This window comes from Molothrus ater, chromosome 2 (genome assembly GCF_012460135.2).
Source record: "Molothrus ater isolate BHLD 08-10-18 breed brown headed cowbird chromosome 2, BPBGC_Mater_1.1, whole genome shotgun sequence".
Classification (NCBI taxonomy): domain Eukaryota; kingdom Metazoa; phylum Chordata; class Aves; order Passeriformes; family Icteridae; genus Molothrus; species Molothrus ater.
The window spans coordinates 69,371,521-69,389,465 of NC_050479.2; the positions used below are offsets into that span (position 1 = coordinate 69,371,521).

Here is a 17,945-nt window from a genome sequence, read left to right on the forward strand (position 1 = left end):
AAGCAGAGAAACTGGCACACTGAACACCCTTCCCAAAGAGGGACTGAAAGCAACAAGCTGTGCCCTCCATTGCACAACCAAAACCTCCAGCTTTGGTCCTGCACTGAGCACAGGCCTGGCCCTTTTGGCTGCTGAAGGCAAATTTCTCTGCAGTAGGTGACATGTCCAGGGGGAATCCTTCTAAGGAATAATAATGGTAAAAAGGTAAGTATTTCGGTCATCAGCCTATGGAAAATGGACCAGAGACATCTGTGTGACACTTTCATTAGTGCCCTTGTCCTCTGCAGCTTATGGCTTGGCAGAGGGGGTTGGTGTCTTGCATGTAATTTTTGTCCTTCTTGAATAAAATATGCCCAATATATGAGTGCAACAAAGAAAAAAAAAAGAAGAAAGAAAATCACATTTCAATCAAGATATTAGCAGCTAAAAAAGCTATTACAGCAACTGGAAGTCATGAAGATTTAATCTGCTCTGACCATGCTCTGTCTTCCACTTCTGCTGCTGATTAGACATCAGAGGCACCATCTTCACAGAATAACAGAATGGAATCCCTCAGGAAGTCATATTGCTTCTCCCGTAGGAACAGACAGAAATTTTCTCCAGAACATGACTCCCCACTGGTTAATTACATCTCACTAGTGAGGCACAACAGCAGAACTTTTACCTTCTTTTATCATATTTCTCCTGGCCAAACTGCCCGTGAACCATGCCCCAAAAATCAGCAGCACCAGAAAGCAGGAGGAATGGACACCTAGGTGATCCTGGACTCAATGAGCCATCCCAGCCAAATTTCCACATATGCTATGATACCAAGCAGGAAATCTCCATGCTGGCAAGTTCAGGAGCAAAACTACCTATTTTCTCAGCTGGCTTTCATTTCTGATGCCACAGTGATGATTGCACTTGGTACAGCAGTGGCACTTCTGCTGTCACATGCTGCTGTTGCTAGCACAGCAACCCACAATCAGTGTGAGGCTAGAAAAATCTCCTGAGCTGTGCAGTTCAACAAAACAGCAGGTCCTTTGGATACCATCTATACCTGTAAGTGAACAATTTCAGTAATAGCTTTGTCAGTCCTTCCTGGAAGCAGTACTAATGGGCCACAAATAACAAAATGAAGTTCAGCTGCTAAAAGAAGAACACAACAATCTGTTGAAGGAAGGGAAGGGAAATTATTGTCATAAAACATTTGTATGGCCTTGTGAATTCTGCACTGCACTGTACAGAACAGAGATCATACCTTGTCCTGCCCTAAACTTCTTGCTGTTGCTAAGACAACTCCATCAATGTAAAAGAAGCCATGCAGACTCCAGTGGTGAGACCTCCAAAGGGGATGGATTGGCTACTAGGCTTTGCTAGAAGACAGAAAGTGTGTTGGTGCAAAGGGCAGGATGGCTGCGGTGGCTCTGGAAGACTGTCTGACACAGGAACTCAACCAAGTGCAAAGACAATGGGGATAGAGTGGGAATATCCCAACAAATAGCAATTGCATTTCTTGTTCCCAGAAATGCCACTGTGTTCCTGACTGAGTCAGGCTCTAGAGAACATCACTGGAGCTCCTAGGAGCACCAGCAGGAATTCCAACAGCAACTTCTCCTATCCAGACCAACAATCTCTTCTCATTTCTGCCTGGTGTATTCCAGCAGCAGTGTACCTGCCTAGGCTGGGAGTTACTGAGCCTTTAGGGAAAGCTTTTCCTTCCAGCACTAGAGATCACAAAGTAGTTCATAGTATCAGTTCATGAAAGCTCTGTGGAAAGCCCTTTGCAGGAACAAAATCCAATGCCATGAAAGGATCCACAATCTGGCTCTCCCCATCAGTTTATTGTAGATGTTTCATACCATATTTGCATAGAGGCTCTCCTTTACTGGATGCTGACCATCTTTAACAGAATATTACTTGGATTATCTATCTGAAAGTCAAAATGTGGATCCTACAGTGTATCACAGGAAATTGCATCAGTGAACTTAATAACTCAATGTTTTATGGAGGAAAATATCACTATCCTTGAGGGAAGTACACAGAAGTGCATACTTGACAGAGCTCATCTAGACTGCCTTAGGATGCTTCAGTGCTTAACATAACACTGCTAACTGGCCTTCCTATACCAAATTTATGATTTTAGGTATAGAAGAAAAAGCAGATTTAAGATTGGCAAGCAGAACACGTTACAAGAAGGCAAACCTCTATAACTTATCCTCTCAGGCATTCATGGCCTAAAGCAATGAATTGCAAGTACTAAGGGAGTGAAATCTGACAGCTTGTTTACATTGTGAGGTTCATATGCATCCATATCTTTGCATAGATAAAAAAAAATACTCTGTCTCTTAAAAGAACTCTTCCCAACAAGGAAATACAAATCAAGCAATTGTCTCTTCTGTACCACCCCTTTGAAGGACATTTAGGAAAGGTTTTCATTTCACTTCCAGAGATCTCTGTTGATGCATCTTTGTGGGAAGAGACTTCCAGCAGCACATACATTCTTAGGTCCTACCACTGGGGGCTTGGTCACGTTCACAGAGGTGACTGGTAGGTACTTGCTTGCATTACACCATCTCCATCACAGTGCTACTCATTCCTCCTAGGAATTTCTCCTATTTTACTACAGCATCTCTAACACAGCATCAAAAACATGTGCACTAATACCAGGATTGGGACATGACAGACACATGTCTAATTGGTATGTTCTAGGGTTTAAGACTTCCTATTCTTCCCCCTGCTCACATATTTCACATGGCTCAGTTAAATGGCAGAATGAGACACTGCCAAATGTTTCTTTCTCACTGAAAAAGAGACAGCTATTTAAAGAATGTTGTTACACTAGCCACATTTCATCACAAAAAATGAATACCTATAATTACAATATCTATGATTATACAATGTCAAACACAGGAAAAATAGGCACTCCAACATTTTGAGGAAAAAATAACCTGTATTATCCACATTCAGGCTAAAAATTCTGGATCTTGTCCCAGCCTCAGAAATAAAATATACCCAGCAGTAATTGAAAAACAAATGAATTTGATTATAATCTTACCTTACTCTAGCTTTTGCATTCCTCAGCTATGTGGCAAACAGATGGAAAAATCCCATTACATGCACCAGGAGACAGATTTTTAAGGTATCTCTGCAAACATGAGTTATCTTTACACTTATATATTTCTGGCCTTGGAGCTTGAGCCCTATTGCATTACATCTGTGAAATATTTGGCCATTCATTCATAATACATTTTGACAGTGCCAACGGAGCTGCTGATCAAAAATACTGCTGGGCTTGTGGGTTTGCCTTCACATTCAGATGGTGGCAGCCCTGGCTTCCTTTTCACCTGATGTCATTTGTGAGGGTTTGAAAGTTTGTCCATGAGGAGCTGAGCAGCTGGAGGCAGTGGTGGAGACACACACCTGGAGTGAGCCAGAGCCTGGTGGAAGGCTATATGTAATGCCAAAAATCCCCTCCAACACCTGAGAGGGTGCAGAGGCCATCCCCAGCTCACAGCAGCTCCCTAACACAAGGCTTGGGCAGATACATCCCTCCTGTAACAAGCCAGGCAGAAATGAAAGGGGTAATTGGTGCAAGGAAGAGATGTTGCTGCTGGACCTCCTGATGAGGGATCACCCAGTAATGTTCTTCAGGGCATGAGTCAGCCAAGAAAACAGTGGCATTTCTGGGAACCAGGAGCCCCCTATTACTTGTTGGGATTTTCACACTATTTTCTCCAGATCGTGCTCCGTCTTCTTGTAGCTTGTGAGGCTGTGGTTACCCTTGCTGGGCAGATGTGGAACACAGGGTGTGAGAGAACTGTGCTATCATTTGCCCTCAGCTAGAAACCACAGGTTTCCCTCTCACTGAATGACATGAAACTCTGTCAATTGACTCTTTCTCCATAAGTTACCAAGATGCCTTTTTATTACTTGTATATAGCCCTATTGATTTTTTTCAGTACTTAAATGCTCTAAGAAAATCAATGTTTCAGCAAATAGAGTGGAGCAGAAGTATCACAGAATCCCATTTGCCATTCCAGCATCAGAGATCATGGTTAAATTAAAGGAAATAATTTGTATGATGTGGGATGATGGATTTAGAGAAAAACTGCAGAAGACACAGAAAATGGGTGAGTGGAGAGACATGAAATTAAAAACAAAATAGAAAAAGATACACTGAAAATAAAGATAGCAGCTGTGGATACAACTTGGTTAATTTTAGCACTCCAAAACTTAGTTGTCTAGTCCAAGATAGTCCTTTTAGCTCTCTGCATGTAGTGAATAGAGAGCAGGAGCCATCTCTACAGAGGATTCAGCCTAAGGCAGGACAATGCATCACACATTTCTTCACCTATCCCAAAGTCTACACTGAGAGGGGATGTGTAACTTTTGTGTTTTAACAGCACTGGAGTTGATAAAGATCATGCATCATTTTGAGTGTTGTACCTATTTAATAGAAGGCCCTCTAACCCAACATTTTTTTGTTTTGAAGATAAGAATCATTTGGTTTTCTTGGAAAAATCTGACATTTCTTTGTGTCAGAGGAAAGATTTCCTTATAATTGCTTATCAGCAGGTCCTGGTCTGAATATTCAAATAATTTATGAGCACATAACCTATTTATTTGTTGTATTTTATTAATAATGGACCAAACTTATCACTAGTACGATCTCATGTATTGCCATTCACTTCTAGGTTGCTACATATGCTTACACAGCAGGGAATTAGGCCAGATACAGTCAAATGCTTCATTACTAATCAGGTCAGACAATAAATCAGATCTTCTGTTTGCAAAGTACTGCAATTTGTGTCTAATGACTGGAAGAATTGGTATATAAAGTAATTATCAAAACTGGAGAGCAATTATCTCCTAGATGTGCAAAACCTCATCTGAAATTTGAACTTCAAAAGAGAAAAAAGGATGGCAAGTGTAAAGGCTTCCTGCCTCCTACATCCTTCTCACACATACCAGGAGTTTTGGCACATTTTATACACAAGGACATTCCATTGCCCCAAGACCCTGAACATTTCTGACACCTACCAACCACTCTGAATTTCCTCAGTGACTTTGCCAACTTTTAGTACACAACCAGTTTGCTAAGTTACCATCCTTTCTGCATTGCTCATAACACCTGTTGTCAAAAAGATAAGAAACATGATCCCATCTACAGCTTCTAATTAATACACAAATGTTCTAAATAATTTGCCCAAAGTGTCAGTCACAAAGTAGGACAAACCTTTCCTGCCAAGTTTAAAACAAATCTAATTAATTGTCTCCCCTCTGCATTTTAAATGAGTCTACTGCACATATCTGCAGGTGACCTATTATTTCCCACAAAATAATCACAGCCCAAAGGAAGTCCCCAAAGACAAAGCACACATGGGATGTCTAGTCCAGCTCTTTCAGAATTAGAACAAACACCCCACACTGAGATTTTCTGACTATGAAATAGGTGAGCTTTCACAATTTTACCCAAGTTTGTTTCCCTTACATTCTCAGAAATTCCTTATTGACTGCTGAGATACAGCACACGAACTTCCAGAAAGATGAGCCTTCCCTCATGGGAAGTTAGGTGTAGGATCAGAAGTGAGTTTATAACAGAGCCCTAGTTTAAATTTCAATACAACTGTTTGTTTCTTGTGAAATGACTAATATTAATCACTTAAAGCCAGTTGGCTGAAGAGAGGTAAGAACACTTAAATTTTAAAAATACTTAAAGTTTAAAAATACTTTATTTTACAATCTCTTCTTTAGTGTGTACATCTGACAAAGAGCAGAAGACACAGAAAGCTTGTTGAAATATATGGATTACTGCCCTACCAGTGCAAGTCCAAAAACAAAGCATGGGCTGTCCATAAACTGGGTATCATATGCTCCTTTACAGTTATAAGGCAGAGTAATTTCTGGAGGTACCCATTAGATTACACGGAATCAAGTTGCTGTCTGCAAGGCGCACCTTGCACACCTCCTGTATTACTTACTATTTGGTTTCTACTGAAGATGCTCCTTGGGGAAGACTCTTGCTCTGCTCATCAGAAGCCTTCAAAAGATATCAAAACGGGGAAAAAAATCATTCTAGGTCAATAGGAAAGTTCTTTGAATTATAGAATAACTATTAAAATGCCAGTATGGTTTTTTCACACAAGCACCAGTCTAGATTACATTTGAACTATCTTTTCTATTGATTTCTATTTTCTAGCATAGATTTTCTATTTATTTCATTGCCTGAGTTGCAGCTTGCACTTCAGCACAAGCTTTGGGCCAATGCAGTGCTGGGAGAACTGAACACCCTGCGAGCAGTTTTCAGATGTGAATGCAGTGCTTCTGTGGCAGGATGAAGTTCTGGGTTTTAAAAGTCAGAGAAAATGAAATTTTCAGCAAGAGGATGAGTGACTCCAAAACACCACAGGTTGCAATCTTTAAGATAGTGACCTCTTGACAGCTTAAGTGCTGTGTGCCATAGAGGGCAGAAGTAAATAACACTTTTTAATTTCTCAGAATTGTTCTGATGGGGGAATTACATATGCTTTGGAAATTCTCATGGCCATGAAAATCTTTGTATAACCACTCTTAGGACAGTATGGAGAAAAAGCAATATTAGATTAAATACTCATAAAATATTTTAAGAGCATAATAAAGAAAGTAACCTCTTACACTGCTATCTATTTCGCATACTTTTCTTTACTCATTTGTTTAGAGCACAAGTAGCGATGAAAATTGACTATTTCTTCAAAAGAGCATTCTGAAAACTTAACAAATGAAAAGTTATATTTTAGTATGCAGTTAGATATTTTCTCTCTTTGCTTTATCTTACTATTTGCTGTTAGATTTCTTTACAACATACTTTTCCTGAATCTCGCTAAATAAATATTCATCCTCAAGACAGGGGGGAGAGGAGGCATATATTTGATTGATATCCCAGAAGAATGAGATTTTGGCTGTGAAAATGTGATTAGACTGATCTCTCCCCATCCAGGAAAAAAAACGCATTTATAAATAAAAGTTACTATATAATTTGGTTACAGGTATTCAATGGAAAAACAATCCTCATTGTCAGTTATATATTTCCATTTATATTTTAAAAAAATATTGATTCTGAGAGATGAGGAGGGTATCTCTCTGTGCTTCATTATTTCAGGTGACACATGACAAATTATGTTTTTCCATGGACTTTCATAGAGTCTCTTTAAGAAAAGACTCTTCCTTCAGCACTCAGCTGTTAATCCAGTTTTTTTACTGGAAGAAATGCTATAGCAGAAAATGAAAAAAGTGCCTGTGAGCATGTTAATCACAGAGTGATTGATGCTGCCATTACAAGGAAAGGTTAGACAACATCCTCAGCAGTTTTCACCACTATTTACAACACAGTGCCAGTCATCCAAACTAAGGACTGATCAATGCACAGACTTCAAATTAATTCAATAAGAGTCCTGTGAATGTAATGGCAAGTCTGCTAGCATTCATCTGTTTTTATTTCCCCTCCCTCTTTCAGCACATTGCTGACATCTGAAGACATCTGAAACTTATGAGACTTTAGAAAGAGATTGAGTCATTAGAGATTGTCCAAATGAGGGCAGGGAAGATGGTGGAGGGTGTGGAGGGGAAACCATGGGAAACCATATGAGGAGCTGCTGAGGTCACTTGGTCTGCTCAGCCTGGAGGAGACTGAGGGGAGACTCATTGCAGTCCAAAGCTTCCTCGAGAGGGGAAGAGAGAGGGGAGGAGCTGATGTCTTCTCTGTAGGGCCAGTGACAGGACCGGAGGGAATGACCTGAGGTTCTGTTAGAGGAGGTTTAGGTTGGATATTAGAAATAGGTTCTTCACCCAGAGGGTGGTTGGGCACCAGCACAGGCTCCCTAGGGAAGCAGTCACAGCACCAGCCCGACAGAGCTCAAGAAGTGCTTGGACAACACTCTCAGGTCCATGGTGGCACTCTTGGGGATGGTCCTGTGCAGGGCCAGGAGCTGGACTCGATGATCCTTGTGGGTCCCATCAAACTTGACATATTCTTTGACTCATGGTCAGACTACCAAAGACAACTTCTTGTTCTGGCTCCCTACACACATCCTTTCTCATAATGCAATCAGCCACTACAAAACCCACCTAAGAAAGCAGACAAAAAGGCAGTAGCCAAAATAACAAAACAGGAAAAAATTTAAAATATCACCTCTACAATTTCTTCTGTGAAATAGTTCACAGAATTCTTGCCTGCTGCATTGTTAACATGACTTCATGGATTTTTACTGGAAAATATGTGAATTCTGGAATGTGGAACACTACTAATGGAAGCACAATTGTGATATGAATCGAAAAAGACAATGTTTTTAGAACTTCTCTGAATGCACTTATCTTCATAAATTATTTTAAAGTAAATATATCTTTTGAATCAAAGAGCAAGCAACTACTTCTACATACTACACTTTCTTTAATAATTTGTTTGATTTCCATATATCTTTTTTATTGACAGCTGTAAAAAAAATCACACCTGAATAGTAAGAAAAGAAACAATTAAAGAAATTATCATTCTAATAAAATTATCTTCTTTTAAGTCCAGGATTGCATAGTTTATTTCCTTTATGCTAATTTATTCAATAATTAGAAGGATCAGTATTAACTTACCAGTATTTTAGTTCCTTTAAGTGATTTAACTGATATAACTAAGCACTGCTGCTTTTTATTAGACAGTATAACAAAACTCTTCTGCAGCAATGTAGATCTTAAAAATACCTGGGCAGATGTTCCTTTCCATCTCCATTACTGATTTTATTAACATCAGTGTAATTGCTCTGAAGCAAAAACCAATGACCAGAGTTTTATTACTGTTACATTTCTCTCCAGTATTAAACACATAACTTGGTAGTTAGCTGAAGATAAACCTCCTTGTTCTCTAGTCCATCTTTTCCAGGTTAGTCCAACCATTTTCTTGAATAATACTTCTAAAACTAAACCAGCCAAGCTGCTACCTGACAAGTTATCTTTTGTGGTCATTTAAATTACCATAACTGAGTACTCCTGTGGTCTGAAAATGCTTTCCTTTCCTTAGCTCTTCAAAGCTGTTGTGAGAAGCTCTCCTTCCACAAACAAACACTAACAGAATTACCAATGTACTGCTTCACTAAAGGCTTACTGGAATTGCAAGCTCATTAGGTGTTTTTCACTTGTAGTCTCAACCCAGCCAATCATTGCACAATTACTCAGTGTACCTATTGCAGTGGTGTCTGAAGTGGGTCACGGTCATGTCAAGCATTCAGAGATCATGTAGGGTGAAAAGCACAGAGCCAGCTGCAGTTCATCTCCCTTTCACTTTATTATGGACAATGAGTCAACAATACAGCAATGAATTGCAAAGGAAGAGCTGCCAAATACTCTCATATATGAGATATTTAAAAGTAAAATAAACAGAAAGGGAATCAGGTACATTCTCAGCAACCATATGCAACAACACATTCAATTCAGCTACTTAATTTGGGTGACCAGAAGGATGCTGTTTAAGTCATAATACAGCTCTCATGTACTATGAAGTTTAAATGTTATCAGACCACATCCCTATCTTTAGCAGGTACCCTAACTTTAGCAGGTTTCCTGCTATCACTCTTTGAGCAGATCCTAACGAGTTTCCCTTTCTTCCAGTCATGCGACCAACACAGTGTTAATGCCTCCACTCTCTTCTGAGACAGAAGCTGACATTTGCAAACCTTTCTGCCTTCTGTGTGGCTACCTGTGAGCAGACTTGGTTGTATCCAGCAGTATGTTCCCTTGCAACAATGCAGGACAGCCTTGCAAAATGAAAGGATTTACACAAGAATGTGGGGGGGAAAGAGCTAAAGTAAAGCTTTCATGTGCATCCATGGCTGCGAGTCCAAGTGCTCCCAAGTCTGGGGCCTCCTGGGTAGCTTTTCTTCCTAGCTGACAGCCTCCTCTTCGATTTTAACTCTGATCCAGGGGTTCACCATCCTATTCCTGGCACCATAAGGAAATGCCAGTCACTAATATTCCATTAAATCTTCAAAGAAATTCTCTTCACAGTTCCCCACAATTCATCCGTTTCAGGCCAGAAACACTTACTATCCTTTACTTTTCACCTTCTCCATTTAACAGAACTTAACTCCTCTGTCCACTCAATCACAGTGCAGAGAGAATAGAAAAAATGTCTCCCAAACACATCTAGCAAAAGTAACCCCCATATTCTGCACCAGTTCGTAGGAATCTTTCCTGAGGAAAGACCTTATTTGATTTTGCATTGTAGATTATTATGTCCTACCTATAAAGTTTAAAGCAAAGAAACACGGCCAACTCTTTTTTTTTTTCATATTTACTGCTATGCACTATCCATTAAGGCAGAAAAACTGCTCCACTTACCTTTTGCAGCAGGCCATACAAATCCCTTTATCAGACAAAATATGATAGGCCACTTTGGCTTTCTGGTTCTCACTACTCCTCACAATAAATCCTACAACATACTGCAGCCCTAAAAACCCTTTCACAATTCTGTTTTTCATGCATGAGGTGTAAGAATCACACAGAGAGAGGCCAAAGACATGCTTCTGCATAGGGGCCTCCTCATTTGTATGCAGCAGACCAGATTCCCACCAGTTTGTACCTAAATGTCAGTCCTAATACGTAGTTATCACAGGAAGATAGCCAAGGTGATTTATCTTAATCATGAAGGCAAAATATTACTATGTTTCATGAGCAAAAAGACACATTTTGACCCACTTCTTTTGAAATAACTGAAACTATAAACATATATAATTTTTCAGCTGCTCTTTCATTTCAACAAGCTATGTGTTGCTGCTAAGGGCACCAGCACTTGAGAAAAAGGTTCTGTGGATATAGTCTCCTAGGAAAGCAGAATTTTTAGAAGTGCAATTTCTTGTTTGCTGTCAATAAGGAAATGTCCATAGATGGTTCATAATATCCTTTTGAAACTGAGGGTTGCAAATTATGCTTATGAGCGCTGTTAGACACAACTTCTAGATCTCAAATTTTAACTGAAAAAAGGGCCAAACTAAGTCATAAAATTAATTTATTTTGCCACATCCTCATAAATAATTATCTGGTCATTACCTTACCAAAATTTTGAGGTCAGTGGGAAGAAATAATTTTGTTCTCTGTACTGACTCCCTTCCTGGAGCCAAGAGACATGGAAACACACCTCAAGAAAATATATCTCCAACTATTAACTCAACCATTGTCTTCAAAACCCAAAGTATGTTAATAAAAACTGCAAATAAAAAAAATATATTAAAAGGCCTCCCTACCAGGCCTTTTAAAAGGCCTACTAAAATTGAGAATAATTAGGAACTTTGAATAACATTATACAGTCTCACAGGAGCTGCAGATCAATGCAGTAACATAGGTCCAAAAGTCCAAAGTGAATTTTAAAGGAAGATCATCGTTTGTCTGATAGCAAGAGGCTTCAAATCCTCCATCTCCTTCAAGAGTGTGGCTCCCAGCAAGGAGGAAAACTTTCCCAAGTGAAGACAGCTTGGCTGAATTTACCAGAGAGCTGCTGTGTCCTCACACAAACTTAGTAACAACAGAACCGGCAACCAGCACTTCTTGTCTCTCATCACCATGACCTTCATCTGTCCACTTCCCCTCCTAGAGCCAAAATTGCCTTATTTGAGCCAATCAAAGGGATCAAAGGATTGTTTGGGCTGGAAAAGATCTTTAATATCATGGAGTGCTACCATTAACCCAGTTTTGCCAAATCCATCACTAAACCATGTCACTAAATACCACTTTACACATCATTTAAATACCCCCAGGGATGGTGACTCCACCACTTCCCAAGGTTGTCTGTTCCAATGCTTGACCATCCTTTATGGGAAGCAACCTGAGACCATTTCCTCTTGTCCTGTCACTTGTTACCTAGGAGAAGAGACCGACCTGGCTACAAGTCTCATCTGTTGTAGAGAGTGATAAGATCCCACCCTCAGCCTCCTTTTCTCCAGGCTAAACACCCCCAACTCCCTCAGCTGCTCCTCTTCAGACTTGAGCTCCAGACCCTTCCCCAACTCCATTGCCTTTCTCCGGGGATGCTCCAATTATTTTATTCTTATGGAGCATAAGCAATGCTACTGTAAGCAATTCACTGTATGTAGAAAGGTTGCCATCAATGCTCAGACTTTGGAATAGGTCTTGGTTACAGCAATGCATTGCTCACATCTTCATTTTACCTTTATAAAAACAGCTCAACTGGGAACAAAGGCAATTCCCTTGAATCCAGTCCATAAGCTGTCCCCTTTGCCACTGCTTTTTGTTGACCAGCCATTCTGATTTTTATTGCAATCTTACAAAAAAGCATTTGCATGGATTTTTTCATACTTTTAACAGTAGTTCAGTCATTTAAATCCATGGTAAAAGAAATCAGTGCTCCAGACTCCCAAAGCCCACCATGATTCGCATGAAAAGTATGTCTGCCTATTTCACTAGTATTTCCTAAGAATAGTTACTATCTGCCAATTTACACACAAATCCATCACCAACGGGGAGGTCATATGCCAACAGCCTGTTTCTCTCCTGTCTTTAATTTAGATTTATAATAGTATTTTTTTCACAGATAAATACAAGTTGGCAAAATACTGGTCATACTGCAAGGAGTTTCATTTTCCTTAGGGGAAAGTAGATGCCAAATTGTGATAGAATGCCAGGAGGCCATAAAAACAGAATTATAAGTCCACAGATATTCCATGGTAAGTTGACTAAATAATTTTTTTCCCCTGCCAGGGGGATTATAGCTGAATTGCTGCATCTGCAAAATCCAAAGTCCTTTGCTGCTACAAAATTATTTTCTACTTGGGTCCAAGGTTTATGGTAGTTGGCTTCCCAGTCACAGAAAGTCATACATTATTTACAAACCTTAGAGTTTAAGTCTGTTATGAATACATTAACTGTTTTCTTACCTTCAGAACTCATTAGCAACAGGAGCAAGTCTTCTAGTGCTATTTTCCACTATATACCCCTGCATATGCTGAACCTACTGTGCCACTCAAAAGTGGTGTGTTTCCAATGTTAGCCTTATTTTAAACAGTGAATTTAAAAAACAAATTGACGATAGGGAAAAAAAATCTTTAAAAATACCTCCAAAGCATGTTGAACCAGTGGGTAGATATCCACCCATTGGTCTTCATGAACTCTGCCTAGATGAGGGATTTATTGTCCAAACACTGCAGACTTTTTAGCCTTGCTTCTAAGGAAATGGAGAATTACAAAATCACGTTGTATGGCATTTGTCAATCCTTCCTTCCTTAGCCACCCTTGAACCTCTTGGCCAGTTTTAAGCAACTTTGACAGCTGGATTCAGGGAAGAAAGAGCTCTCAGAGCAGAAGTCATGTGAAAATTAGAGGCTGGGTAGGTACAGAAGACAGAGAGGAGTATTTTGCTCACCCTGGGAGGCAACAGTCTGTTGTCTGTCCCCACACACCTAACTCACATCAGCCACAGCCTGAGCTGATGTTTGGGAAAACATCAGGCTGGGAAAACAGAGAAAACATGGCATGCTGCAGGAGCTGAGAGGGATTAGGATGGAGGACACAAACCCAACTTCTCACACTGAATCTGCTTGGTTCTTTATAATTCTTTTCATGGACAACATCGGTAACTAGAAAACTTATGTTTTAATTTATAAGGCAGACATGTATATAATTATGAAATAGTGTACTCTGCCATGCTGGCTATATGAAATAGGCAGAGTCTGGTCATATAGGGCCAAATAGTATAAACTGGAGTCATTCCACCAAATTCAGTGGAAAAATGGCACTCTGCCCTGGAAAGGATCACAGACCTCATGGAAACCAAGGAACACTGGTGAGAAGTGAGACCAAGATGGGATGGGGGCCTCCTTTCCCTGCAGATCCCAGCAGCACAGCACCATGGCTTGCTCGTGAGCAGGCAGGATACTCTCCCTTCCTGGGCTCAGCAGCAACTCATTCAAATCCCTCATCAGAGAAAGAGGTCACTGCCATGTTATATTGGAGTAATTTAGACCAGAACTGTATGGGAATCCTTAATTGCTGTACTTCGGCTCTGCCTTTGTGTTTTGGACTCTGTGCTATGGACTGCACAGATAGGCAAGCTTTTATAATTGTAACCACATTTTACATAGATATAGACATATATACATTTCTCCTCAATGGTAAATTCAGTCTTATGTACTGAGAAAGAAGAGTGCAGTGATCTGCTTTTAGCTGGTTAAGCAGTCTGAAGCGATCCAAGAAAGAGAAATCAAGAAAAATAGAACATTATTTCACTCTTCAATCAGTTTGCCTAGTTACAAGGCTCTTGCCAAACAAAAACGTAATATCTCTGCTAAAATTAGGATATTAGTTCTAATTACCAGGCACACAAAAATCTTTAAAATCTGAAGCTAAACTGATAATGTTGCTATGGAAATAAGCTTAATTACTACAGACCAGCTAACAAACTTCTCAATGCTGCTATCTTTACAAGCTACCTCCGCTCCTGAAAATTTGTGGTTTTTTCCTCCCCCAAATGGGACTAAATATCTCTAGTGTTACCAGTAATTAAATTCAGACATTCCAAGTCTGAGGCTATTCTGAGAATTGCTTCACAGAGGCTAAGGCAAGAGAAACACAAAGCGCAGTGCTTCAGTGTAACCATTCCAAACAGTCAAAACCACATTTTTATCAATGTACTAATTCAAACACACCAGGCAATGCAAATTCCCCCTGTACATAACAATGAATGCATGCATGCTCGTCCCACACTTTTTTTCCCCTCCCTCACACAGGAGGAAAATTCATGAGAAGGAGAGCCAGGCAGCAGAGGCTTTTCCTGCACTCCCCAGACTTTGGTTACCAATTACTCCTTATGAATACGTAACTGTGGAGACACACGTGCATATGGATATATGCACGTGAATGTATGCACACAAGAAAAAGATCATTCATGAGCAGACTCTGGCATTTTGCTTTACCACAGCAGGAAGCCCCACGCTGGAGCTCAGGGATGGGCAGCTGGCAGGGAAAGGCAGCAGGGCTCCAGTGTGACCATGACTCCACATGTTGGACACTGCAGGGTGAGGGCCCCAGAGGGGAAAAGCTGGGGATGGAGCTGGGCAGAAGACAGGCAGGAGACCCTGGTCCAACCCAAGAACTGCCCAGCTGCAGGGGCTGAGACAGAGCTGGCCCTGCGGGTCTTGCAAACCCCAACAACAAGAAGAACTCTACTCTCTGCCCCTCTCTGAAGGGACTTTGATTCCCTGGGTGTGCCTATTCATCCTGCTGGACAGACAGCCATGCCTAAGCCCAGCTGGGGCAGTGACACGTGATGAACATGACCCACTGGCTACCAGCCCACAGGCTGCAAAATGCAGATAGTCAAAGTGAACTCCACAAACACTCAGTGGCTGAAAATCTTTCCTTTCCAGCATCTGGAGGTAGGCTGCAAATTTTCACTGATAGAAAAAGAACTCAAATTTATCAGATAAGTTATACGCTATGCATCATGAATAATTTAAGCAGTCTTAATAAACAGCTGAAACCAGAAAACCCACAAGGAGAACATTTTACATTAACCCTTAACATTAACCCTTGTTGGGTTAACAACATTAACATTAACCCTTGTTGGTGGCCTGCAATACAAACTAGCTTACATCCAATCTGACAAAAGTCCACTCTGCTGACTTTAGTTTAATTACTCCTGATTTCTACCAGTCTGAAAGCAAAATAATTTGTTTAACTTCCCAAAGGATAAAACTAGTGCTCAGTTCAGAAATGTTAGCTTTTTAAAAGATTCTTCATTCATATTATTTTCCAAAGATTTTCTTAAATCTATTTAAAATCAATGCATGCTTGCCAAATTGCACACAGTCATAATTCAGAGATAATTGATCTCAGAATAACTTTACCAAAAATTGAAGCAAAAGTGCCTCAAAAATTCTGACACTCTGAAACCACATTTAGACCACAAAAAATGTTTTCTAGTTGGTTCAGAGTTGAGGAAACACATTTGCTAGTTACTACATATTTCTTCCTTGGTGAAACCATGGAAGGTACATCAGCCCAGAGGAATGAACCAATTATCTGGTCTGACCTCTGTATATGAGGAGTTATTAAATTTCATTCATTAGCTCCCTAATTGAGCCATAGAAGTAGTGACTCCAGTTGAGTTTCAATGGTATCAGCTTTCAACTATTAGTCCTTGACAGTCCTTTCTTCAGCACTCTTTTACTGTCACTATCCCTTTATGGCTGAGTTTATATATGACATCAAGCCACCTCTCGGGCTTTCTTTGAGGTCTTCAGTGTCTGTAACTGTGTTTCCTTATTTCCATGGTTTCTTTCTGCACCTTCAGTTTTGATGTTCTTTTTAAAACAAGGACATAAATTCTTCAAAGAAAGACAAAAAACATCTATTTTTTTCTTCCCTGTAGTTTTTACACCCGGTGACTAAAATAAGCATTTGGTATAACCTCACTGGAATGCTTCAGCTTTCCCCCAAATATTTAAAGAGAGCAAAAGTAGCATCCCATAGAACTTGTTTCTGTAGCCAGGTGGATTGCTTCAGGCTAACTGGCTGCATTAAACATAAGCATCTTCCTCTAGCTTAGGCTTCCTAAAGGATACTCAACATCTGTCTGATGCAGAGGATAAGCTCTTCTGGAGACAATGTTGAGTATCCCATACAGACATGTGATCTGTATGATAGGAAACAGACTCTGAAAATACATCTGCAGAGTTTAACTTCCTATTATTTTTAGCAGCACAACTGTTGACATCAGTGCAAAAAGCAAGTGCTGCTTAAAGAGTCCAGCAGTGTCAGCAGCCACCTGCACTGAGGTGCTTCGTAGCACCAAATCCCCTCATTGGGTCCAGAGAGGCAGCATGCACTCCATGTGAAAGGAAGAAACACGATGTGCTCTTCATTACTTCAGCTGCGGCTCCTGGAGCAAGTCCTCAGGTCACACACAGCACCCTGCATTGCCTAAGTTGCTGCCTAAGAAGAGATGACCAGGAGGAAGATGGATGGTGCACCAGCACATCAAATGTCAGAAGAAGCAGAAGGCAGGTTTAAGCCACACTGGCTGTCATGCAGAAACCTTCAGGTAGTTCACAAGCTACTTCTGGATTCTCCTCAGACACTGACTAGCTTATAACTCCTTAGTTTATTTCTTCTTAGCACACCACTGCAGCTCTCCAGCCTGCGGGCCTTGCTGTGGTGGGGACATCCAGGCTATCTGCAGCTGCAGCTATGGGAAAGATCAGCCCTCTCACAGGTCTCACAGGAAATGTGCCCCAGTAAATAAGGGGCAGGAAAACTCATCCCTGAAGGAAGAAAATACCACCTGATCTCCCCCCCAGGGCCAGCTGGGAGAAAGTCAGTAATGAGCTCTCTAAATGTTTCTGCTCGCAAGGCTGTAAGGAAAAGAGGAGCCAGACATTTTTCTCAGCAGTCATTAATACACTGAGCCAAACAGCAAGTCCTCCCAGCCAGCTTCTGAGACATATGTAAAGCAGTCTCCATAGGTAAGTCTTGGCCCAGGTGCATGACATGCACACCAGCTCTGGGGACAGGGCACTGGTGACAAGGCTGCAGCTGATCAGGAGGGGACATGCTGGCCATGCTCCATCCCCATCAGCAGCCATCCTTCCCCACACCACAGCCCTCAGACTTTTGCAGAATAAACTCTTCCAGCACAGGCAAGGGCACCCCAGCACACATATCAATTAATTTTGAGTAACCCCCTGAAGCAAGAAGCATGTGATGTGCCTTCCCAGCAAGAAATCAGTCACGTTTGAGCCCTGCATGCCTCTTTCCTGATTTGTTTCTGCTGACACTGCCAGCCGGCCCTCAACTGCTCACAGGGACCTCCTTCTCAGCCCCTGTTCCCACAAGAGCAGCAGCCACCCAGGCTCTGCACTCAGGCTGGGAGTCCCTGTCCTCTCTGGAGATGCAGCAGTTACAACTGCTCCCTCCTCCTTACAACAGACCTGTAA

General features: G+C 40.9%; 1 protein-coding gene across 4 annotated transcripts in view; it reads right to left on the reverse strand.

Annotated features, from left to right (window-relative positions):
* The window catches only part of MTUS2 (microtubule associated scaffold protein 2), a 252,775-nt gene that overhangs the window by 195,632 nt on the left and 39,198 nt on the right, over positions 1 to 17,945 (reverse strand). The window contains exon 2 of one of the 4 annotated variants that reach the window (XM_036404073.2): positions 5,964 to 6,022. The exons of the other annotated variants lie outside the window; for them this stretch is intronic. The gene's annotated coding sequence lies outside the window, so the exon portion shown is untranslated. The remainder of the gene's footprint in view (positions 1 to 5,963; positions 6,023 to 17,945) is intronic. 4 annotated transcript variants of the gene reach the window in all.